Below are 25,392 nucleotides of genomic sequence, written 5' to 3'. Positions count from 1 at the left end.
TCTGATAATGTTTCTTATTCTGTAATGGGTTAAAGCCCATCTGGTACTGTTTGTTATAATGGGCTAAGGCCTAATTGATACTGAAACTGTAAGTAGGGCTGGGGCCAACTTTTAATTCTTTTATATGACTGACTGTTCCTTTTTATAGTAGGGGATTTCACACTGAGTTTCGTAAACTCACCCCGTTTATTAACCTTTCAGATAATTTCCAGCCATAGACGGATCGGAGCTGAGAGGGGCTCGGAGGAAGCCACACACACTGTTTATTTTATAGTTTTGATTATTACTTTTAACTGTTTTATGTGGGTTGTAGTAAAGCCGTTGTAATTTTCTGGATTTCAAATTTGAAATTTTACTTATTGTTCAAAACATCACGTATCCGCAATTGTTTTTAAATCAAGCTTCTGCAACTGCCAAGATTTTTACAAAGTTGTTAAGAATGTTATTCAGCTGAGGTTTCTAACAAGGTTTAAAAAGGGTATAAGTTTTTAATTATTAAGAAGGGTTTTTAATGGAAACATGGTTTTCGAAAAACACTTCAATGTGACATGCCAGATTCGAGCCAAACTTCCAGGCCGGGTTTGGGGTGTTACAACCAATCTATCAAATTGAGTTCAAAAACCTTCTATTTAGTTAAAAATAGATTAGAAATCAATAAAAACTATAGGTTTACTTATTATTTTGAATTTCACCATTTTTGAACCGAAATTTGATTAAAAAAATTTAAATCTTAAAAACTTTCAACACACTCGGTTAAATTCTAAAGTACAAAAACAACAACCTTAATTTAATCATAATAAGTCAAGACATTACCTCAATTTGAATGTTTCATGTTTCTCTAATTTTATCATTTCTAGCTTTTTCTATTCATTTGATTCAACATGGAGTTCATTTTTTGTTTTAACAAGCTAGCGGAGGGATCGATTGGACATATGTGATTAGGGAACAAATGATTTATAATTAAATTCCAGCTTTTTTTCCTATTAATTATAAACTCATTTAGTCACGAAGTCATTCCACTATAATGTCATGACTGAGCTCTCCGTAATAACACACTATTACAAAAGCAACTCCATTAGTATTCATCTAATGACTTTGTGTTAAGTGTGTTACCTTTATAGGATATCCTTAATCTCTTTGGAATAAATCTACCCCCACAAAATGATCTTATTTTATATCATGGTAATCATTACATGTTCCTTCATGAAAGTCAATTACTATCAAATAGTAATAAAGTCATTTATCACAAAGATGAATGACTCGTGGCCACGTTTACTTTTCATCTATCATGTAATGCAAAAGAGAGGATATCATTTACTCATTTCTTGGGCTATGAATTCCACTATTAGGAATAATGTTACATGTCACAAGTGAATAAATCCATAAACGGATTCAGGATCAATTTTCTTGGGTCCAGTCTGATGTATTTCTAGTCCGGTCAGTCATATCTATGTCTCTATCTTCTAGGAGTCATCTGCTCTGAAGCCCAAGACAAGGACATGTTTAGGTTCATCTTAATAAATGGAATATTAGTTTTTCAATTGGTTTTCTCCTTTCCAATTTGACTAAGGACATGTTTAGGTTTGTGTAGTAATATAATTTGTCCTTCTGTATTACGATCTGGCCACGTAATACTGCTTAGTATTAGTTTAAACATTAGACAACCGAGAAGCTAATATTTGCTTCTATTTTACTTTGCATACAAAAACCACATAAGGACATTATAAAAACAATATTAATGTAATTCATGAATCATTTTATTAATCAATCTGTTTGAAAAAATTACAAGTGTACAAACGAATATACTACATTTAGGGCACCAAATCTAATAGAAAATTGGTAATCAAGTTTAATCGAGCATTTGTAGCTCACTTATATCTTGAACCAAGCTCAAGCTTAAAAATAAATGCTTGATCGAGCTTAAGCCAAGTATTGAGCTCAAAATATTGAGTCGAGCTTGAGCTAAGCTCGACTCGGCTCAACTACACCTCTAGCTTGGGTTATGTTGATTGAATGCAACTTATCCTCTATGTAACACCCTATACCCGACTTGGTCGCCTAGCCCGAATATCAGGATGTCACACCACCGTCTTATGTCATACTCATAGTAAATTGTCACGTTATTAAAAATTCATCCTCTCTATCAGGGATCTTATAAATTTTTAGTCAAACATATATTTATCATCATTAGAACATGTCAAACATACTTTAAATAAACTTATAATAATAATTAAATATGCATTAGAACTACGTAGCAAAATTTCCAAGACAATCATGTAAATATCGATACTAGAACAAGGGTATCAATATTTTCCTGGCATGGTATCAATACCGTTAGCAAAATCGGTACAAAATTAGTACACTACAGCAAAACAGGTTTTTAGCGGCGTTTTTTTGGGCCTATAGCGGCGCTTATAAACGCCGTTAAAACTATTTACGGCACTTTTACAAACGTTGCAAAAAATGCCGCTAAAGACAACGCTGCTAACATTTTATGGCGTTTATGAAAAAAAATGCCGCTAAAAGTCATGATTTTTAGTGGCGTTTTTCCCACAAACGCCGCTAAAGATCATGACCTTTAGCGGCGCTTTCCCAAAAACGCCGCTAAAAAATACGACTTTAGCGGCGCTGTTCCCACAAACGCCGCTAAAAAACATGACCTTTAGCGGTGCTTCCCCAAAAAATGCGCTAAAAGAAACGACCTTTAGCGGCACTTTTCCCACAAACGCCGCTAAAAAACACGATCTTTAGCGGCGCTTTTCCTACAAACGCTACTAAAAATCATGACCTTTTAAAAAATTATTTTATTTTAATTAAAAGAAATTTATTTCTATGTTAAATATATGTTTAATTTTTGAAATTTTAAATTTAAACTATAAACTTTTAAGGATAAATAAAAAATATTAATTAAATTAAATTTTCCATTAAAATTTAAACTTCAAAACTAAATATAAAAATTAATGAATTTAAATTTAATATATAAACATTGATTCAATATGTAATTTAATACATAAAAAGTAACACACACAGACACACAAAGTAGTACAATTTCTAAAACAAAATTCATCCTCGTGAGAAAAGAATGCCAATTCATCGTCACTTCTCATTAATCAAAAGAAAAAGATCAAAAAAGAAGAAACAATATACAACAGAGGGCTAGTTCAAGCTTAGATGAAGCCAAACTATTGCAATTCCTGCATATAACTTAGAGAAATCCTTTAATGCTTTCAATTCAACCGCCAGAAAATCCAAAACACCGGAATAGAAAGCCAAAGTATGCACCTGTAAGCCAAAGTCAGGCCAATAAGGAAATCAATTATACGACCCTCAAAGCCACATATGTCAAAGCACATTATCTGATCTCTTTAAATTATGATATGGAAAGATAAATTTTTAATAATGCCACCATAATGCAAGAATTAGAATTTGTTTCGGCAAAAGTCATTGATCATGTTATTAATCATGTGCCTTTACATGTACAGGCGTTGCATATAAAACCTACATAGTTTAAATAAAAAATATCACCAAATCCATGGCCTATCCTCAAACAATCTATTAATTAGATATGTAAACAAGTCAAACAGAAAGTAGCTCATGGCAAAGCTGTAACACCGCTTACCCGGCCTAGACGTTATAGCCGGATCCGACATGCCACATCAAAGCGTTCAAAAATATTTCAGGTCATTTTTGTAAAAACTTACTTAGTGTTTTGAAAGATAATTTTAAATGTAAGTTAAGGTGAATAGAAGCTGAGCACTAGGTAGGAAACCGAAAAGGAGGAGGTGAGTCCATCGGACTGCTTAAGTACCAAGCTCCCTTCGAATCCAATCCCAGACATGCACACCGCCATTGCCACACCTTAACGTCATGTATATTTTCAGGAAACCAATTTGATTAAGTCCTTTTTAAGAAAAGTGACTAATTTTGGAAAATATTTCCATTGCAGAAGCTTTACTTGTTGTCGTGTTATTTTGAAATCAATTACTGTTTTTGAAAACACGTCCTAAAGTTATCCAATTCCAACAGTTAAATATAAGTATTACCTACTTTAACAAAACATATTAAAACCATAAAAAATAATCAAGCGGCCTTATTACAAATTAAAAAAAAACCGAAACCTTAAACGTAAAATAAATGTTCAGTTCACTGGAAGAGAGTCAAACTTGCAGAACGTGTGGCCACTCCGAATCCCTCACAGCTCTAAGCCCACTATGGTTAGGGATTACCTGCGTGGATGAAAATAAAGGGGTAAGTTTGGGGAAACTCAGTGTGTAAATTAACCCAACCATAGCCTATATCAGCTCTCCCACAGAAAATAGAATAAGTTGGCCTTAGCCCAGAACAGAAGTCAGAATAAAGCCCAGAGGCCCATAACAGAACAGAACAGATATTACATGTCTATGCAAAACCCGACCCATATCCAACCACATGCACCCCCATACCAACCTTTCACCATGTGGGGAGACTACTAGACCCACCCAACCGCTACACGCCACAAAAATATGCAGCATGGCTGCCAGAACAGATAATGTGACAGAGTCACCAGAACAGATAATTGTGACAGAGACACCAGAACAGATATATGGGGCAGAGCCACCAGATCAGATAATTGTGGCATATCCACCGAGACGCTTCCTCCATAATATAGCCCATGTCCCCATGCAGCAGATATACAATCATGGCATACATCATACAGAATTAAATTATCATGCTTTTCAGTCAAAAGTAACCCTAGGGGTATAATGGTAATTTTGCACCTAGGGTATACCAATAATTTCCATACATAGGGGTATTCAAGTAATTTAACTATTTTTAGGGTTTTCATGCATAGCATAGGCATTTACGTACGACCAGAAACACTTACTGCTTTTTCTTACCGAATTGGGCCTGTTGGTCCACTACCCGTTTTTGGCCCATTAAGCCCAAAAACATCGAAATGCACAGAATCGTGCACTCTACAATCTTATCACTTTAATCTACATTATACATCAAACTACTAATCTCACGAGCATTCGCACACTCGTATGCACTTAAAATGCCGGCTTTTCGACTTTTGTCGATCTAGTCTATAAGAGGGTGTCAGTTACACACCTGATTGCGATGATATGCTAACGAAATCCACACACATACTACCTACAGTTGAATTACCAACACATTAATCTAACTTATCGAAAACGAACTACGTAATAACCCCTTACCACATTCGGCCAAAGGCACTTTAGGCACTAGCGATCCTACCTTTGCCAAAGTTAGCGATTATGTTTAGATCCAGTCGCTCCGCTTGTCCAAGCCTTCGACCAACAGCTTTTAGATCCCACTAATATCAGAATAAAACAGTTATAACACCCCTTAGAGCTACATGCCCAAATCGACAGCCCCCCTAACCTTTAGGGGTTTCGACTTTTCTAAAACCCGAAATAAGGATTAAATTAAGAAACTTACCACCGGTTCCTTCAGTCAATGACTCCAATTAAATCCTACTCCTTTTTGACGCAGATCTACCCCTTGAATGATAACAAAAAGTCAAGCCTTTAGTGATCTTAAAATTCAGCTATGACCCTATGGCTATGCGTTTTCGGCTTTTTGTAACAGTGAAGAAAAAATGAGGTTTTGTAGTGGCTTTGTCGATAGAAACTTGGGGTTCAGAGGAGAAGAGAATCGGTCAAGAAAATAAGGGAGAATAAGAGGGTTTTTCCTAGAAGAAAATGGCACAAAAGAAATCAGGCCTTCGGGATTTCGGCTTTTTGAAGCAATCGACTATAGGCTTAGAACAATGGAAAAAAAGTAGTGTAGGGCAGAGTGGTGGAAGGATTCAGCTATGGAGAAAAGAAGAGGAGAAAGTAGGTGGAGAGAAAAATAAAAGAAGAGAAGAGGAGGAAAGATGGTTAGAAAAACGGCACAACTTACCCCTAATGTCGGACTTATACTGGCACTTAACCTAGCCGAAATTGCCCCCTAAAGCACCCCTTGGCCGGCCAATTCTTGCTCCTCAAAAGTCCACCATTCGGCCAATACTGTTCTCCCTAATCATCTCCTAAATCCTCTCCCTTATCAGCTTCTAAATCCTATCCCTTATCAACTCCTAAATCCTATCCCTTATCAACTCCTAAATCTTCTCCTGACAGATTTTCACTTCAGTTCCACTGCTTACCTTTTCTGTACATCAAAATTAATATCACTAATTTGCTTACCTTGCAACTCGAACCTGAGCTCTCCTTGATCATCCACACGCCACCTCTAAAGCCCCCCAAGTGGCGTCACATGCCAATTTACCACAGGCTTCCTTGTGTTTTATTTTACCCAGTTAATTCTTAAAAGCCCAGTTAACCAGAACCCCTTTTCTTATGGAACTAAAATTAACTAAAATTACTGAGTTTTAACTTACGCTTGGGCCTTCTAGAGGCCCACTAACATAATTAAACCCACACCCACGCAAACAGAACACAAGAATTTTAAATTCGCCAACATACACAGAATTCCTAAAAATTGGGGCGTTACAACTCTACCCTCCTTAAAGAAATTTCGTCCTCGAAATTTACCTGATCCAAACAGATAAGGGTATTGTTGTTGCATCCCCTCTTCCGGCTCCCCAGTAGCTTCCTCTCTACCATGATTATGCCAAAGCACTTTCACTAACGGGACAGATTTCCTTCTGAGAACCTTAACATCTCGAGCCAATATTTGCACAGGCTCCTCCTTAAAGGTCAAATCAGTTTGAACTTCAATATATGCAACCAGCACGACATGAGCAGGGTCAGAACGATAACGCTTTAACATGGAGACGTGAAAAATATCGTGAATCCTATCTAACTCTAGAGGCAATTCCAATTGATATGCTACTGGGCCTACTCGCTTCAAAATCCGATAAGGCCCAATGAACTACGGACTCAGCTTGCCCTTCTTACCAAACCTTAATATCTTCTTCCAAGGAGAAACCTTCGAGAAAACCATATCACCTACTGAGTACTCAATCTCCTTCCGCTTCAAATCTACATACGAATTTTTCCTATCAGAAGCTTCTTTTAACCGATCCCTAATTATTCTGACCTTATCCTCAGTATCAGCTACCAACTCTGGTCCAAGAACTTGTCGCTCTCCTAGTTCAGTCCAACAACTAGGGGTTTGATACCTTCGTCCATACAGTGCTTCATACAGTGCCATTCGAATACTCACCTGGTAACTGTTATTGTACGCAAATTTCGTCAACGACAAGTAATCATCCCAACTACCTCGAAAGTCCATTACGCATCCCCTCAACATATCCTCTAGAATTTGAATAACCCTTTCCGACTGACCATCAGTTTAGGGATGGAAAGCCGTGCTAAAGTTCAATCGCGTCCCCAATGCCTCATGTAGCTTTTTCCAAAACTGAGATGTGAATCTAGGATCCCAGTCAGAGATAATTGAAACTGGGACTCCATGAAGTCGCACAATCTCTGCCACATATAGCTTGGCTAACTTTTGAAGTGAGAAGTCAGTACGTACAGGTATGAAATGGGCTGATTTGGTCAACCTATCCACAACCACTCACACCGAGTCTTTCTTCGATGGTGTCAAGGGCAGGCCACTCACAAAGCCCATGGTTACCCTCTCTCACTTCCAAAGTGGTATCTTCACCAGCTGCAACAGTCCAGAAGGTAATTGATGCTCAACTTTCACTTGCTGGCATGTCAGACATTTTCTTACAAACTCCGTTACTTCTCGTTTAAGTCCAGGCCACTAGTACACTTTTTGTAAGTCGTGATACAATTTATTCCCTCCAGGATGCATGGCACACAGTCTCCTATGAGCTTCCTTCAATATTTCCTGCCTCAAGTCAGAGTCCTTCGGAACACAAATTCTTCCTCGGAAATATAGAACTCCTTCGCTATTTAACCCAAACTCAGAAGTTTCCCCTTCCTTAACTTGTTGAAAATGAGCGACCAAAGACTCATCATTCAACTGCTTTTCCTTAATCTGTTCCACCCAGGTTGGTCTCACTTGTAACTCAGCCAACAGACTTCCATCATCATACAGACTCAGACGAGCAAACATTGCTCTCAGATCAGATACAGTTCTACGACTTAGAGCGTCGGCTACCACATTAGCCTTGCCTGGGTGATACTCGATCGAACAGTCATAATCCTTAAGCAACTCAATCCATCTCTTTTGCCTAAGGTTTAGCTCCTTCTGAGTCAACAAATGCTTAAGACTCTTGTGGTCTGTGTATATAATACACCTTTCTCCGTACAAGTAATGTCTCCAAATCTTATGTGCAAATATCACCGTCGCCAACTCCAAATCATGAGTAAGATAGTTCCCCTCGTGAGGCTTAAGCTGTCGTGATGCATATGCAACCACCTTACCCTCTTGCATCAACACGCAGCCCAAACCTACATGTGGTGCGTTACTGTACACCGTAAAATCCTTCCCAGACTCTGGCTGAATTAACACAGGTGCTTCAGTCAGAACTTTCTTCAACTTCTCAAAAGCTTCCTGCTGCTTCTCAGTCCATACAAACGGTACTCTTTCCTTATGAGTTTTGTCAGGGGTGCTGCCATCACAGAAAAACCTTCCACAAACCTTCTGTAGTATCCTGCCAATCCTAGAAAACTCCGTATTTCCGACACTGACCTAGGCGGCTTCCACTTCAAAATCGCTTCAATCTTTTGAGGGTCCACTTTAATCCCCTCGGCAGAGACAACATGACCTAAGAAGGTTACCTCCCTCAACCAGAATTCACACTTACTGAACTTCGCATAAAGTTCATTCTCCCTTAACATTTGCAGCACTATACGAAGATGCTCATCATGCTTCACTTCCATTTCAGAATATACTAGGATATCGTCAATAAAGACGACTACGAACTGATCCAAGAATGGTTGGAACACATGATTCATCAGATCCATAAACGCTGCAGGAGAGTTCGTCAGTCCAAATGGCATAAGCAAAAACTCGTAATGACCTTACCGAATCCTAAATGTCGTCTTATAGATATCTGCATCCTTGACCCTTAACTGATGATATCCAGATCGAAGGTCGATCTTGGAAAATACAGAAGCTCCTCTAAGCTGGTCGAACAGATCGTCAATCCTTGGCAGTGGATACTTATTCTTAATTGTCAGTTTGTTCAACTGGCGATAATTAATGCACATCCGCATCGTACCATCCTTCTTTTTCACGAATAGCACTGCTATCCAACAAATCCTGAATTTGTTCCTTTAACTCCACTAACTCCTTCGGTGCCATCCTATACGATGCAATGGACACGGGAGCCATTCCAGGCAACAAGTCGATTCCAAACTAAACTTCTCGGTTCGGAGGCAATCCTAGAAGCTCATCCGAAAAACATCTTAGAACTCTTTTACAGTCCTGGCCTTATCCGCCGTCAGTCCCTCCTCTTCCGACTGACTTACAAATGCCAAATAAGCCTCACAACCTTTCTGAATCCACTTTTCGGCTCTTAATGCCGACACCACATTGGAAAAATAATCCCTTCGTTCCCCTATCACCATAACCTCCTCACCTTCCGCAGTCCTTAACACCATTCGCTTAGCTGCACAATCCAGAGTCGCCTTATGCTTAACAAGCCAGTCCATTCCCAGAAAGAGGTCAAATTCCCCGAATGGTAACTCCATCAAATCTCCAGGGAAAGTCCTTCCTTGAGTTTCTAAGGGTACATCCCTATACAGTTTGTCTACCCTAACCGAGTGACCCAAAGGACTTAGCACAGATACCCCACTCACAATCTTCTCAGAGTGCACACCCAATGACCCAGATATAGCATATGAAACATAGGGATGAGTAGATCCAACTTCCACCAAAGCAGTATATGGCATGCTAGAAATCAAAAACGTACCCGTTATGACGTCAGATGCGTCGCCCTCCTCTCGACGACGAGCTGGATACACCAACGCTACCTGTTAAGCTTCAGCATTTCTGGCACCCCTGCCAGGTGCCCCTCGACCTCGACCATTTCCATTCCTACCTTGCCCACGTCCTCTCGTGGTTGTGGTCCACTTCTCATGGGTTGAGCAACCCTCTGTACAGCAACTTGAGCCTGATCAGCTTTCTGAGGACAGTCCTTAACTTTATGCTCCATAGATCCGCATCGGAAACAAGCACCAGGACGTTTCCTACACTTGCCCAAATGTACCTTACCATAGTCTCCACAGATTGGTGGTCTAACCACATTCATCGGCACTGCTCGAACTGGTTCCTCCACTCTTGCTCTGTTAACATTCCTATTAGCACCACCTGAGGGCCCTGAATCCCTCCGAAAATAGTTTCGATCCTTCTCCCGATTCTACCTTTCAGCCCGCTTAACCTCCTCAGCTATCTTTGCCTTCTCCACCAAGACCGCAAAGTCCCGCTCCCTCTGTGGAGCAATCCACACCCTAAGGTCATCCCTAAGACCATCCTCAAAGCGCACACTACGCTCATATTCCGTAGCGACGATGCCCACGGCATACCGGCTTAGCCTCAGAAACTCGGCCTCGTATTCAGCAACTATTTTACCTCCTTGCACCAGATTCAAGAATTCTTTTCTGCGAGCGTCCACATAACTTGCCCTAACGTACTTCCCTTTAAAGGCCGTCTTAAACAGTTCCCAAGTTACCCTATCAGCTGGGGTCCCTTCTCTCACAGTGAGCCACCACTGATAGGCCTCATCCCGCAGCAGCGATACGGCTCCCTTCAGCTTCTGCTCCACCGAGCAGTCCAAGTCGTCCATAATCCATTCCGTGGCCTCCAACCAATATTCTGCCACATTCGGGGCTACACCAGACACACCCTTAAAGATATCCACTCCGTTAGCCCGAAGTCGTTCAGAAATAGATCCCCGAATTTCGTTGCCCGTACTTGCCCCGATAACCCTTTCCAGAACCCGAAGCATTGCCTATGACAGGGCATCATCCCCGGCACCGCGGTCATGAGACTCCACTTCTGTTGTCAGTGGTACTGGTGCATCCGCCGCTGGCATATGTTCTGAAGATAAAGATCTCGCTCGAGCACTTCCTCGGCCCCGTCCACGACCTCTTCCACGAGTGGCTCTTGTACTCATATCGTATTATCTGATTACGAATTTTATGCATTAATTCAATATTCCAATACTTATTACAGATATTTTATGAATCAGACAGTAATTCAAAGTTTGTTTTCACAGAATCGAAGTCTAGCTACAGTTTCAGTCTCTTATCAAATTTTCTTAAGGTTTCAGTATCATCCTATCTAGAGTATCCTAGTAGGGTTTCAGTACAGATAGATAATTTAGGAAAATATTCAGAGAAGTTCAGAGTAATACTTACAGGCTTGGGCCGAAGATTTGGAATTCTACCTTCTAAAGATCTAAATTTTAAAAATCGAGTTTTTTTTTTTTGTTTTCAAAAATTTTTGTTTTTGTAAACCCATTCCACAGCCGAGTTGTTGCAACTTGGCTTTGATACCACTAAATGTAACACCGCTTACCCGGCCTAGACGTTATGGTCGGATCTGACATGCCACATCAAAGCGTTCAAAAACATTTCAGGTCGTTGTTCTAAAAACTTACTTAGTGTTTTAAAAGATAATTTTAAATGCAGGTTAAGGTGAATGGAAGATGAGCACCAGGTAGGAAACCAGAAAGGAGGAGGTGAGTCCATCGGACTGCTTAAGTACCAAGCTCCCTTCGGATCCAATCCTAGACATGCACACCGCCATTTCCACACCTTAACGTCATGTATATTTCCAGGAAACTAATTTGATTAAGTCTTTTTTAGGAAAAGTGATTAATTTTGGAAAAATTTTCCATTGCAGAAGCTTTACTTGTTGTCGTGTTATTTTCAAAATCAATTACTATTTTTGAAAACACGTCCTAAAGTTATCCAATTCCAACAATTAAATATAAGTATTACCTACTTTAACAAAACATATTAAAATCATCAAAAATAATCAAGCGGCCTTATTACAAATTTAAAAAAAACCGAAACCTTAAACGTAAAATAAATGTCCAGTTCACCGGAAGAGAGTCAAACTTGCAGAACGTGTGGCCACTCTGAATCCCTCACAGCTCCAAGCCCACTATGGTTGGGGATTACCTGCGTGGATGAAAATAAAAGGGTGAGTTTGGGGAAACTTAGTGTGTAAATTAACCCAACCATAGCCTATATCAGCTCACCCACAGAAAACAGAATAAGTTGGCCTTAGATAGAACAGAAGTCAGAATAAAGCCCATAGGCCCATAACAGAACAGAATAGATATTACATGTCTATGCAAAACCCGACCCATATCCAACCACATGCACCCCCATACCAACCTTTCACCATGTGGGGAGACTACTCGACGCACCCAACCGCTACACGCCACAGAAATATGCAGCATGGCTACCAGAACAGATAATGTGACAGAGTCACCAGAACAGATAATTGTGGCAGAGCCACCAGAACAGATATATGGGGCAGAGCCACCAGATAAGATAATTGTGGCATAGCCACCGGGACGCTTCCTCCATAACATAACCCATGTCCCCATGCAGCAGATATACAATCATGGCATACATCATACGAATTCAATTATCATGCTTTTTAGTCAAAAGTAACCCTAGGGGTATGATGGTAATTTTGCACCTAGGGTATACCAGTAATTTCCATACATAGGGGTATTCAACTAATTTAACTATTCTTAGGGTTTTCATGCATAACATAGCCATTTACATACGACCAGAAACACTTACCGCTTTTTCTTACCGAATTAGGCCTGTTGGCCCACTATCCCGTTTTTAGCCTATTAAGCCCAAAAACATCGAAATGCACAGAATCGTGCACTCTACAGTCTTATCACTTTAATCTACCATATACATCAAACTACTAATCTCACGAGCATTCGCACCCTCGCATGCACTTAAAATGCTGGCTTTTCGGCATTTTGGCTTTTCGGCTTTTACCGATCTAGTCCATAAGAGGGTGTCAGTTACACACTTGATTGCGATGATATGCTGACGAGATCCACACACGTACTACCTACAGTTGAATTACTAACACGTTAATCTAACTTATCGAAAACAAACTACGTAATAACCCCTTACCACATTCGGCCAAAGGCACTTTAAGCACTAGCGATCCTACCTTTGCCGAAGTTAGCGATTATGTTTAGATCCAGTCGCTCTGCTTGTCCAAGCCTTCAAGCAGCAGCCTTTAGATCCCACTATTATCAAAATAAAACGGTTATAAAACCCCTTAGAGCTACATGCCCAAATCGACAGCCCCTCTAACCTTTAAGGGTTTCGGCTTTTCTAAAACCCGAAATAAGGATTAAGTTAAAAAAACTTACCACCGGTTCCTTCAATCAATGACTCCAATTAACTCCTACTCGATTCTGACGCAGATCTACCCCTCGAATGATAACAAAAAGTCGAGCCTTTAGTGATCTTAAAATTCGGCTATGACCCTATGGCTATGCGTTTTCGGCTTTTTGTAACAGTGAAGAAAAGATGTGGTTTTGTAGTGGCTTTGTCGACAGAAACTTGGGGTTCAGAGGACAAAAGAATCGGTCAATAAAATGAGGGAGAATAAGAGAGTTTTGCCTAAAAGAAAACGGCACAAAAGAAATTAGGCCTTCGGGATTTTGGCTTTTTGAGGCAATTGACTATAGGCTTAGAACAATAGAAAAAAAGTAATGTAGGGTAGAGTGGTGGAAGGATTCGGCTATGGAGAAAAGAAGAGGAGAAAGTAGGCTGAGAGAAAAAGAAAAGAAAAGAAGAGGAGGAAAGATGGTCAGAAAAACGGCACAACTTACCCTTAATGCCGAAATTATACTGGCACTTAACTTAGTCGAAATTGCCCCCTAAAGCACCCCTTGGCCGACCAATTCTTGCTCCTAAAAAGTCCACCATTCGGCCAACACTGTTCTCCCTAATCAACTCCTAAATCCTCTCCCTTATCAGCTCCTAAATCCTATCCCTTATCAATTCTTAAATCCCTGACAGATTTTTACTTCAGTTCCACTACTTACCTTTTCTGTACATCAAAATTAATATCACTAATTTGCTTACCTTGCGACTCGAACCTTAGCTCTCCTTGATCATCCACACGCCACCTCTAAAGCCCCCCAAGTGGCGTCACATGCCAACTTACCACAGGCTTCCTTGTGTTTTATTTTACCCAGTTAATTCTTAAAAGCCCAGTTAACCAGAACCCCTTTTCTTATGGAGCTAAAATTAACTAAAATTACCGAGTTTTAACTTACGCTTGGCCCTTCTAGAGGCCCACTAACATAATTAAACCCACACCCATGCAAATAGAACACAAGAATTTTAAATTCGCCAACATACACAGAATTCCCAAAAATTGGGGCGTTACCAAAGCATTTTCTTGATCCACTATGTTTGTTGTTTTTATCTTTATTTCTTCCCTGAGTTCAACTTTAAACCTCAAAATATCTAAATATATTGATGCTTAGAATGCTTAATATTGCAGACAACCAACACAATAGTCTAATACTGGTTTATCTACTATGAAAAAATACTAAATTATAAGTTACATAGAGAACAATTTCAATTATTTTCACTTCAGAAAGCACCAAAAGAGTTGAAAAACCTACCTAAATTTCATCTGTTAAGGTGGAAAACCTCAGTTACACAAAAGCCTCTCTCAGCCTTATTGAAATAAATAACTAGCAACTACTATGAATCTAAGAACAAGTATCTTACCTCTACAACAAAAGGCCATAATTTGCTCAATTGCTTGTTCAACCATTTTGCCTAAAAGGACAACATAGTGTAAGACAGTAAGCAACTACACTGTATAAAATCTTAACACCAAAATGGAAACACCTTTTTCTATACCTAACACATGCAAATGTATTTAGTCTTTAAGATGCATATTTATGCCTTGTCACATAATGCTCTAACCTAAACAAGATAACACGAAAACAGAGTTACAACCAATTATAACCGAGATGAAACAGGGAAGAAAAACGAGGACTTCTGTTGATCAACCTGAGAACAAAACAATACAAGTAAAACGTAGAAAAGTCTTGCAGCGAACACACAAAAGTTCTCGTGCAAATACACCAAATTCTTTCGAAATCAACTACATCAAATAAATCAAAAGAATATATAAATGTTTTAAATGGATGAGAGAAAAAAGCTGATTTTTTTTCATTAATTATAACTAAAAGTTCACACGGCCATAGAATCTGATGCTATGGAATATTATCTTAAAACAAATTCATTTCAAAATCGTTTTGGTATTCATTTCCAAGCCAAATATAGCCTAATCTATTAAAATAATTATACAATTAAATTAAGTGCTCAAAATTTCCATACTTTCTTGAGGAACAAACAGATCGTGAAAAAAAAAAGTACTTGCTGCTCTGAAAGTGGCTTACAGAAGTACAGAATTATTGTATCATTATATTTAAAAGAAAGAGTTATGTTCAATAGTTAGATCAGCAGGCAAAAACAACCACTTGAAACCTTTATTGTTTAAGAAAAAAATCTATGATATTTTGTTGAAAGAGATAAAATTAGAGAGATTTTTTCTATTCTTTTCTTTGTTTTTTCCCTGCCTGTCTTTGGGAAAAGGGGAAGGGAGTAGTTAGTATCTGCACAACTCTTACACTAGAATCAATTATAGAATTCTTCAAAAGCGAATCCCTTTCAAATTTTAAAAGCTTAAACATTGTAATTAATTGAACAGATCCTGGTAACCTAACACCTGCTTAAGAAATGATTCCAAAATGGTATTTGTAACCAAGACATGGACAAGTTCTCTCCATGTTCCTAGTTCTAGTCTAATCAGTCATGTCCCTAAGCTTTGTGTTGACCAAAAATATTGAAAATAAGGCAACTTAAATTATAATTGTGGGGAATGAAGATACAATAGTTATGTGGAAGATAAAATCATAAAACCCATGCTTTGGCAGAATAATAATGTGAAGTTGGAAAAGCAACCTTACCATGTACTCGAAAATGAAGAATAGTTTATTGCTTTCCCTGACAACCTCCTTTAACTTTACAGTATTAGGGTGATTTAGTTTACGAAGGGCCTGCAGATAATAATTCACTAATTTTGTCAAAGAAAATGTGAAAAGCTTACCTTAACTTCTCTTAGATGAGCGTACACAATAAATGGAACACTCTATTAATATTAAGGCTTATGTAAAAAACAAAAGACTGTTAACATTCAAAGAAATATTACAGCTTACCTTAACTTGTCTTAGATTCATACACTCTTCCCAAAAGTAGAACTTTCTTTTCATTTTCTTAACAGCAACCTAGATTGAAAACATTTACAAAAAGCATGAGGAGCAACAACTCAAGGAAGTTCCACATTCAGTAAATTCACTATATCATGAGAAACATAATAGAGTATAAATAGGAAAAAAAATTCAAGATAGCCACCTACAATAGACTGAGTTAAGTTTTTCCAACCCAAAGTCTTTCTCATTACCATTGAGCAGTTAATGAACCCCATTGAGGCAAGAAACACCAGAATCATTTTCCAAAGTGAACATTTCAGCTCCTAAGTTTTTCTAATATTGTTTATAGTATACGTTATATATGTGTGTATACACATATACATCTACATATATATGCTCCAATTTTCTACTAGAAGACTCAGCTAGTGTTCATATATGCTCTAACATATATTGAAATAAATGGTGTGGTTTCAACAAATTCTTGTATTAAAAAAAGAAGGGATAGGACTAGCAACAAGATTATCATACCTAGTTGCTAAAGCATCAATTTCACCAATGAATATAAGTGATGGTTTATTTACCTGCAAACGATAAGAATTTCTCAACAAATTACACAAAGTACATAGCACAACCAAGTATTTGTAAATAAAATAAAAGGAATCTGTACTTATAACATAAAAAAAATAACACAGAAAATACAGCAAGCTGATTTATAGGTGGCCCAACCATCTGCAACATTTTATTTAAGAACAGGAAAAGAACAACAAACTCACAATTTAATTTAAGAACCCACTTCCCATTTGAAATGGCCATGAGAACTTTAAGTGTCCTAGTGCATGCACCATTCTCATCTGTAGAGGCAATCACATGAGTGACATCCGGCCTCCAAAACTTGGATACAGTTACACTAATCATTTTTGCAAACTTGACCAGAAGAAACTGCAATAAAATAAAACAATAAATAACTACATAAATACCACATGAGAGTAAATTATTGTGAAAAGAAAAGCCCATTAAGGGTATTCTATCAATCGAAGAATTTCCAAATTAGATTTTGCGTATCCATTTCATCAATCATGAAACTTTTAACACTAAAAAGAATCAATTAATGAGAAATTTCAGTACTTGCAAAAATATCATCAGTATACGAGTTTACCTTTCAGCACAATAAAACACATATGCAAGTCAAAGATATAATTATTAAGTCCCTCAAAAATCATGCAATGGAGTTATACACCTACGTAAGACGTCTAAGATATCTTAATTGATTAATTACCTTTCAGTTGGCACTTTATCATCAGCAGATAGCCAGTTTCCAGGCTTCTCATTTGGGAACTTGGCTGCAGAATGGGCCTTTCTAGACTTCTCACTTGGAAACTTGACTGAAGAATGGGCAGGACAAAGCACAAGAAGTCCTCCTATAAGAGAGGAAAAAATTTGTAAGAAAAAAATTGAAATTGCAAAGCATACAAAAGGAAAATCAGAACATCAAAGAATCAAAGCATATCTCATATAAAATATGGTACAGCAGAATTACATAGTCCCATCGACATTTTGGAATCTCTTTTGCACAAAGGAAATGATAGCTTCTATGGCAAGACTTCACATAACAGCCAAGTGCAGCACCCTTTAGTCCACATCTGCTACACTTCAGCTTTGCACCCATTACCAGTTCTGGTTTAAGGTTCATAACATTGTCACCAAAAAAATACACTTGAGGTGCCCTGCATTTGAAGACAATATAAGTATATTTGTACCTAACACTCGTACCTAAGGATAACATAGCAGAATTGTAATGTTTATACATTTAAAGGAGGCATAGCACTGAAAGAAATAAGCTTTAAATAAAGGAAAATGATTCCCACAATTTGATTCTTCTTTTGTTAGAAGGGTCAAGAATTTGGAAGCCGTTGTGTATGCTGCAGTATATGCCTTGGTTAAGATCTCCTTATATCTGATCTTGAATGTCGATAAGAGCAAGATTTCAATGGTTTTATCACCAACCCTATCCCATCAAAACACAAAGTGGCGACTGAAAAATCCATTTTTCATTATGTTACTCGGACTTCTTTAAGTATTAGTATCAAACAATTGTGCTCAAACATATATATATATATAATCCTTTAAAGACTCTCTAGATACCAATTTGAAACAATCTTGTTGGTCCAGTTGGATTTAGAATGTCTACTGGCCAGACAGCCTAGAGATGAACTAAGAGCATGGATCCTACATTGCTTGGATTCTTCAATCCATAAGGACGTAACCTTTAAGGATCGTCTAAATACAAAAAAAAAATACTTAGAAAATTTTAACTAAACCCGTGTTGGATAAAATACTTAGTACTTGACACTTACACTCGAATCCAAATAGCATATATTTTAAAAGATACTACAAGGACTGACGGAGAGACTCACAGTGGTGCTATCTTGCATCCAAACTCATAAAAATATGGATATCGAGATTTAAGATCCACACAAGCAGCATCAACTTGGATTTCTAGCCGTGTTTTGGACATATTAAAAATATACATTTAGAAAACATCATTAGCACAAAGACAACTTTGCAAGCACATAAATCAACACAATAAAAAAATAGATGTTGGACTATCAAATAATTAATCATCATCCTCCCGTTGCAGATAGACAGACTTATGTGAGAATTTATAACTATTTAGTGTTTACTGCTTCAAATAAATCCAAACAATGTTCGTTGAGAAATAAAATCAAACACCTACTGGGTACTGTTAAATTTCAAGAATACTGAATAAAACTTCATCTATCATTTCTTCTTGTATATCATCTCATGCAAAGTACGTATGTATATATACAGTAAGTCAACAGCAGTTACAACTGCCCTTACCTAACTAACTGTTAACAACTAACCAACACTTCTTTATCTCCTAATATTCCTCATACTCATCCATTCCCTGACTAACTAAAATCCCCCTAGTTTGTGTTAACCACTCGAAGTAAATCCCGAAACCGGTTAAACCCTGAGGCTGACAAAGGCTTTGTTAGTATGTCTGCTAGCTGATGGGTCCCTGGGACATGACCAACTTGAACAACTCCAGCAGCCACCTTTTCTCTAACAAAGAAAATGTCTAGCTCCACATGCTTGAACTTGGAGTGCATGACTGGATTTCCTGCAACTGCTATTGCTGCTGAACTATCACACCAAATTAGTGCCTTTGGTAAGCTTGGAACACGCAATTCAGTCAGTAGGGATTGTATCCACGTCATTTCAGCGGTGACATGTGCAACACTCCTGTATTCCGCCTCTGCTGTGGAACGAGACACAACGTGTTGCTTTTTCGAGCTCCATGAGACCGGATTTCCTCCAAGGAAGATACAATACCCTGAGGTGGACCTTCGATCGTCAATGTCTGATCCCCAACTCGCATCCGAATAACCTTCAAGAAGGAATTTGGAAGCTCGAGTAAACTGTAATCCGTAATTCATTGTTCCTTGTAAATACCGTAGTATCCTCTTGACTGCTTTGAGGTGACCGGTTAGTGGTTTGTGCATGAATTGGCACACCTTGTTGACTGAATAGGCGATGTCAGGCCTGGTGATCACGATATATTGTAAGGCTCCTACGATGCTTCGATACTGATGTTCATCTTCAAGGGGGCTTCCTTCCTCAGCAGTAAGACGATTATTTGCAACCATTGGTGTTGGGAGAGCATTGGATCTGTCCATAGCTACTTTTTGAAGCAAGTCTCTAATGTATTTAGTTTGAGACAAAACTATCCCATTCGACGTGTGCTTGACTTCAATACCAAGGAAATAGCTCAACTGGCCAAGGTCCTTCAATGCAAACTGACCATCAAGTGTCTTGACAAACTTATCAATTTCCTGTGAGTCACTGCCTGTAACGATGATGTCATCGACATACACTAAAACGTACAACAATGCATCCTCACGATGTCGAATGAAGAGCGAGTTATCCGCTTTGGAAGTGTCGAACCCCATGGTCACCAAAAAATCCCTTAGTTTTTGAAACCAGGCTCATGGAGCCTGTTTGAGACCATAGAGAGCCTTCTTTAACTTGCAGACCAGAGGCTCTCCATGTAAGCCATACTGTTCAAAACCTGGTGGCTGTGACATATAGATCTCCTCGCTCAAGTCTCCATTAAGAAAGGCATTGTTTATGTCAACTTGTCAAAGAGACCACTGGTGAGAGACGGCCAGGGCGAGGACGACTCTAATTGTGGTGGGTTTGACGACGGGACTGAAAGTGTCTTGAAAGTCAACACCGGCTTCTTAGAGGTACCCTTTGACCACGAGTCTGCCCTTGTATCTAGCAACAGACCCATCTGCATGCCTCTTAATACGGAAGAGCCATTTACATCCAACGGCTCGTCGACCTTCAGGTAAACCAACTAGCTCCCAGGTGTGATTGGAAAATCAAGGCATTGTACTCTTCCTCGGCTGCCGTAGTCCAAGCTGGACTCTGAAACGCCTCATGAATGGTGGTAGGTTCAACTTCATCTACGACTGAAGCCAGCACTTTAGGTCAAAAAATCCCATTTTTCGAACGTGTCTGCATGGGGTGATGATTGACTCGGGTAGGTAGTGATGGAGATAGGTCAGAGTTATCAGGTGGACCATTTGTGTCATTAGGAGTAGGAGACTCTGTAGGATTGGGTTGAGACTGGCCAGGAGAGATGCCTATGGTAGACGGGCTAGCTGATGCCCGCGTCATAGCAGGAACATGCGAACCACCAGCTGAAACTATTGGGAGAACAGACCGATGAGGCACCGTCCGCGAACTTTGTGATACTGCCTTAGTTTGGAACCCATCTTTGAAAGGGAATTTTTCCTCGTCAAAAATTACATGTCGAGACACAAACATGCTGCCATCTTCTGCGAGACATCGATAGCCCTTGGTATTAGGAACACTCCCAAGGAATACACATTGTTGAGACCGAAAACTCAGCTTGTGAGGCTGAAAAGGCCTGAGATTTGGGAAGCACGCACACCCAAAGACCCTTAAAAGCTCATAGCTCGGTTTGACTTTATGGAGAACCTCATAGGGACTAGTCTGTCCGAGGACCGGAGTTGGTAGTCGATTGGTTAGGTGAACAGCATGCATAACAGCATAAAACCAAAACTTCAACGGTAGACTTGCATGAGCTAAGAGAGACAAAGCCATATCAATAAGCTGTCGATGTTTTCTCTCAGCAACCCCATTTTGCTCCGAAGTGTAGGGGCACACAATCCTGTGTTGGACACCAAGAGAGGACAACTCACGAGCTAGTACTCGATACTCACCACCACCATCAGTTTGTAGCATTTTAATAGACCTATCAAATTGCACTTTAACCAGCTGATAGAAATCTCTAAAACACCGAGCCACTTCCGATTTGTTTTGAAGAAAATAGACCCAGGTAAATCTGCTATGCATGTCCACAAACGAAACGAAAAAACGAAAGCCATTGGAAGGTAACCATGCAGGGCCCCATACATCAGATACAACGAGTTCAAAAGAAGAGGAATACATTGTTTTAGATGCTGTAAATAGAAGTTTGTGAGCTTTACCTAGTTGGCAAGCTGTACACATATGTTGAACACAGTTCTTTTTAACTGGAATATTACAAGTTTTTAAAACTCGTTTAAGAACCTCAGTACACGGGTGACCTAATCTGTCATGCCACAACGAAGAAGGTGCACACTGAACAGAATTGGCAGTATTCAATATAGTTGAATTTGACTCTGGAGATTTAGCACCTGAAGCTGACACAGGCTTTGCGAACCGAAACTTGTAAAGGCCATCATGCATGCTGCCCTCGAGAAGCGTCTTCCCTGTCTGAACATCCTTCACAAAACATAGAACAGGGTGAAATTCAAAATAAACATTGTTATCTCTAGCAAATTGACCCACAGACATTAGATTTTTGCACACTGCAGGGACATGCAGTACGTTCTGAAGCTTTAGGAGTCGGGTTCCAGTTGAAAGAACAGTTGAACCAACATGAGCAATAGGCACCGAATCACCATTACCCATGGTGACACAACTCTTACCTGTATATGAAGAGGGAGCCGCAAGATTAGACACCTCTAGTGTTATATGGTTCGTCGCTCCAGAATCGGGGTACCAGATAGAACTACTTTGTGAAGATGGATGAGGAGGAAAAGAACCAGAGGAAGGCTGAGGATTTGTGTGACAGCAGTGAGACATCGCTTGACATGTTGGAGCAGCTGGCACACAACTGGAAGCGTGCAACTGATGACAAATAAATTGAACCGTACCAGCTCCTGCATTCCCAGAGAACGACTCATCAAATCTATGGTAACATGTTTGAACCATGTGGCCTATCTTCCCACACAACTGGCATTGCGGCCTCGAACGTGACCATCCTCGTCCATTTCCCCGAAAACGACCACGAGACCACCCACGGCCCTGTCCTCTATCATTCTGCTTGGAGTCTTGAGAATACTTAGCAGAGTCTGCTGATTGTTTACCCGTATCATCGCTATTTCGCTGATGAGTTGCCAAATTTGCTTGACATGGGGTGTCTTTTAACAGCTCTAACTGACGTGCTTCACAGTCATGTAACAATTCACTCAACAAATCAAGAGATAACGGAGTTGCAGTAGCTAGAACTCTAATGGAATCAAATTCAACAGAAAGTCCAGCCAATATAACGCTCACTTGTTCCTGTTCGGATATAAAGCTCCCAGCCGCAGTCAAATCATCACTGAGTTGCTTAACTTTCGACATATACTCTTTAACAGAAAGATTGGACTTCTTGAGAGAGTATAAAGCATGCCGCATGCTCAAGATTTTTATGTTTGATTTAGCACTAAATTTCCTTTCAATGGCATTCCACAGATCACAACTAGTTTTTGCGGTTGTAAGATGAGCCAAAATATCATCCGTAATAGTAGATAAAAGCCAAGAGGCAAGAAATTTATCTTGCTTTCGATGAACGATGAAATCTTGATTCGTAATTTGTTGACCATCAAGACCATCAATAAACTAAGGAGGGGAGGAAGTGGTACCTAGTACATATCCTTCAAGTCCATACCCTTCAAGAATCAGCAAGAGTTGATGTTTCCACAAAAGGTAGTTGTGTGACGCAAGCTTTATTGTATCATGCTTGGAGAAATAGTGCACTTCAGTCGAGCCTTGAGCACCATTACCTTGTGAGTGTTCAGCTTCTCTAGTGTTGGACGAGTGACGGGGAGTATCACCTGCTGCATCAGTGGCCATGAGGCACCCTTTTTTTTTCTTTCAGAAAATCAGCAAGATTAACCTGGCTCTTGATACCATGTTAAATTTCAAGAATACTGAATAAAACTTCATCTATCATTTCTTCTTGTATATCATCTCATGCAAAGTACGTATGTATATATACAGTAAGTCAACAGCAGTTACAACTGCCCTTACCTAACTAACTGTTAACAACTAACCAACACTTCTTTATCTCCTAATAGGTACTACCAACCCAAATTCAACATACAGAACACCTTCGGATGATAAAGCATTGAAAGGCTTATGGGTGTCCAAAAGCCAGTCGTTAAGATCCATGATTCTTTCGTCTCCCAGTATAGTTCTTTTTGGGCACCACCCACATACCTTTAAGCTTTGTCACTTTCCCTAATTCGATTCAAAACAAAGTAAGAGAGTCCTTTTACCTACTAATTGAGCTAAATTTATATCAACAAACAAGGAAGACCTTGCAGCAGAAGGAGCTGAATACCTTTCTACGACTTTCCTTTCCCTTGTAGGCCTATCACTACTAGGCGCCACTGGCTCTTTCTTCTCAGCCGAATCTCGACCAGATTTCCTAGAACTCCCCTTTTTACTACTACCTTTGACCTTTTTAGTCCCTTCATCTTCACTCTCTTCTTCTTCCTCTCCCCCTCTTCTCTTTTATTTGGGGAAAAAGAAATAATTCGAGAAAAAGAAATAATTCGAGGAACACTGGGACTAATTGAAGTAATGAGCCTCTCAATATTGGAGGCTCATTACTTCAATTGAGATAATGAAAAATCATTTCATTTTTTTAGTTAGAATTTTAGGCGGTTCTCGAAAAAAGATAGCGAAAAAAATTATCCCTAGAGTAGATACTAAGAGGAATGTATAAACCAATGCTTCCATAAATTCGATTGTGGTTTACAATTATAGCTTCCGTACCTGTTTATTTGGAATCATCTCCCGAATAAAGAAAGAACAAGAATCAAAGAAAAGGCAGCGATTTAAATCAAGATTTTTCCAGCAGCCTATGGCAAATCACAAATAGAAGTAGAAGCAAAAAATAGCAAAGCAATCTTGCATCAGACTACTTGTCTTCTTGTAGTTGGATCTCCAAGTTTTTGGAATGCTCCAAATTCCACTTGAGCATCCAAATCTGGATCAATACCGACAAAAACATCTCTGAACAGGGTTCTAGAACCATGCCAAATGTGTCCGAAGAAGAAAAGCAAGGCAAACGAAGCATGCCCAAAAGTAAACCAACCCCTCGGACTGCTACGAAAAACACCATCGAATTTCAAAGTAGCACGATCTAATTCAAAAATTTCAATAGTGAGCGGGATTTTGCCTTTTTTTATAAAAAGTAATAGCCTTTTTGCGGCCTTTTTTTAAAAAAAACGCCAGTAATTCTCTGATTTATTGCGGTGTTCCCACCAAAAATGTTACTATAGCTCAACTTTTTGCGGCGTTTTACCCAAAAACGCCACTATTGCTCAATTTTAATTTTTTTCATTTTTAACATTTTTTTTCTATTTTTTTCTTTCACAATTTTTGTGTTGAGATTATTATTTTTTGAATTTTTTTTAAATTTTGAATATTGAACTTTTTAACTGAAATATGGACTAAAGTTTTAAATATTAAAATTTTAAGTTTTTTATTTTTGATTTAATCATAGACATTTTAAAAAATATATTTATGTATTTTTATATTAAATAAATATAAATATTTATGTATGCAATATATAAATATAAAATGATGTTATATCAATAATTATGTTAATAATTTACAAAAACTAGATCAAATTAAAGTTCATATATACAATTAAACCATGATCTCCAAACACCAAAAATTAAACCATGATCTCCAAACACCAAACCCTAAATCCTAGATCATAAGCCCTAAATCATAGACAATAAACCTACACCCTAAACCCTAACTATATATAGTTACCTATCCATATCAATCTGTTACATTTTTTTATTTTTTTATCAATGTTTTTTTCTTAATCTAATATTTAAATATATATGAAATGGCTT

General features: G+C 38.7%; 1 long non-coding RNA gene across 1 annotated transcript; it reads right to left on the bottom strand.

Moving 5' to 3' along the window:
* Nucleotides 1–3,226: 3,226 nt before the first annotated feature.
* LOC121219256 (uncharacterized) lies at nt 3,227–14,817 on the bottom strand. The gene is made up of 3 exons (XR_005915921.1): nt 14,799–14,817; nt 14,664–14,714; nt 3,227–3,282 (listed from the first exon to the last, which is right to left on the bottom strand). It is a non-coding gene; the product is annotated as an uncharacterized lncRNA (long non-coding RNA).
* Between the last annotated feature and the right edge of the window lie 10,575 nt (nt 14,818–25,392).

This window comes from Gossypium hirsutum, chromosome A03, assembly GCF_007990345.1.
Source record: "Gossypium hirsutum isolate 1008001.06 chromosome A03, Gossypium_hirsutum_v2.1, whole genome shotgun sequence".
NCBI lineage: Eukaryota > Viridiplantae > Streptophyta > Magnoliopsida > Malvales > Malvaceae > Gossypium > Gossypium hirsutum.
This window is presented reverse-complemented; position numbering and strand designations above follow the sequence as displayed.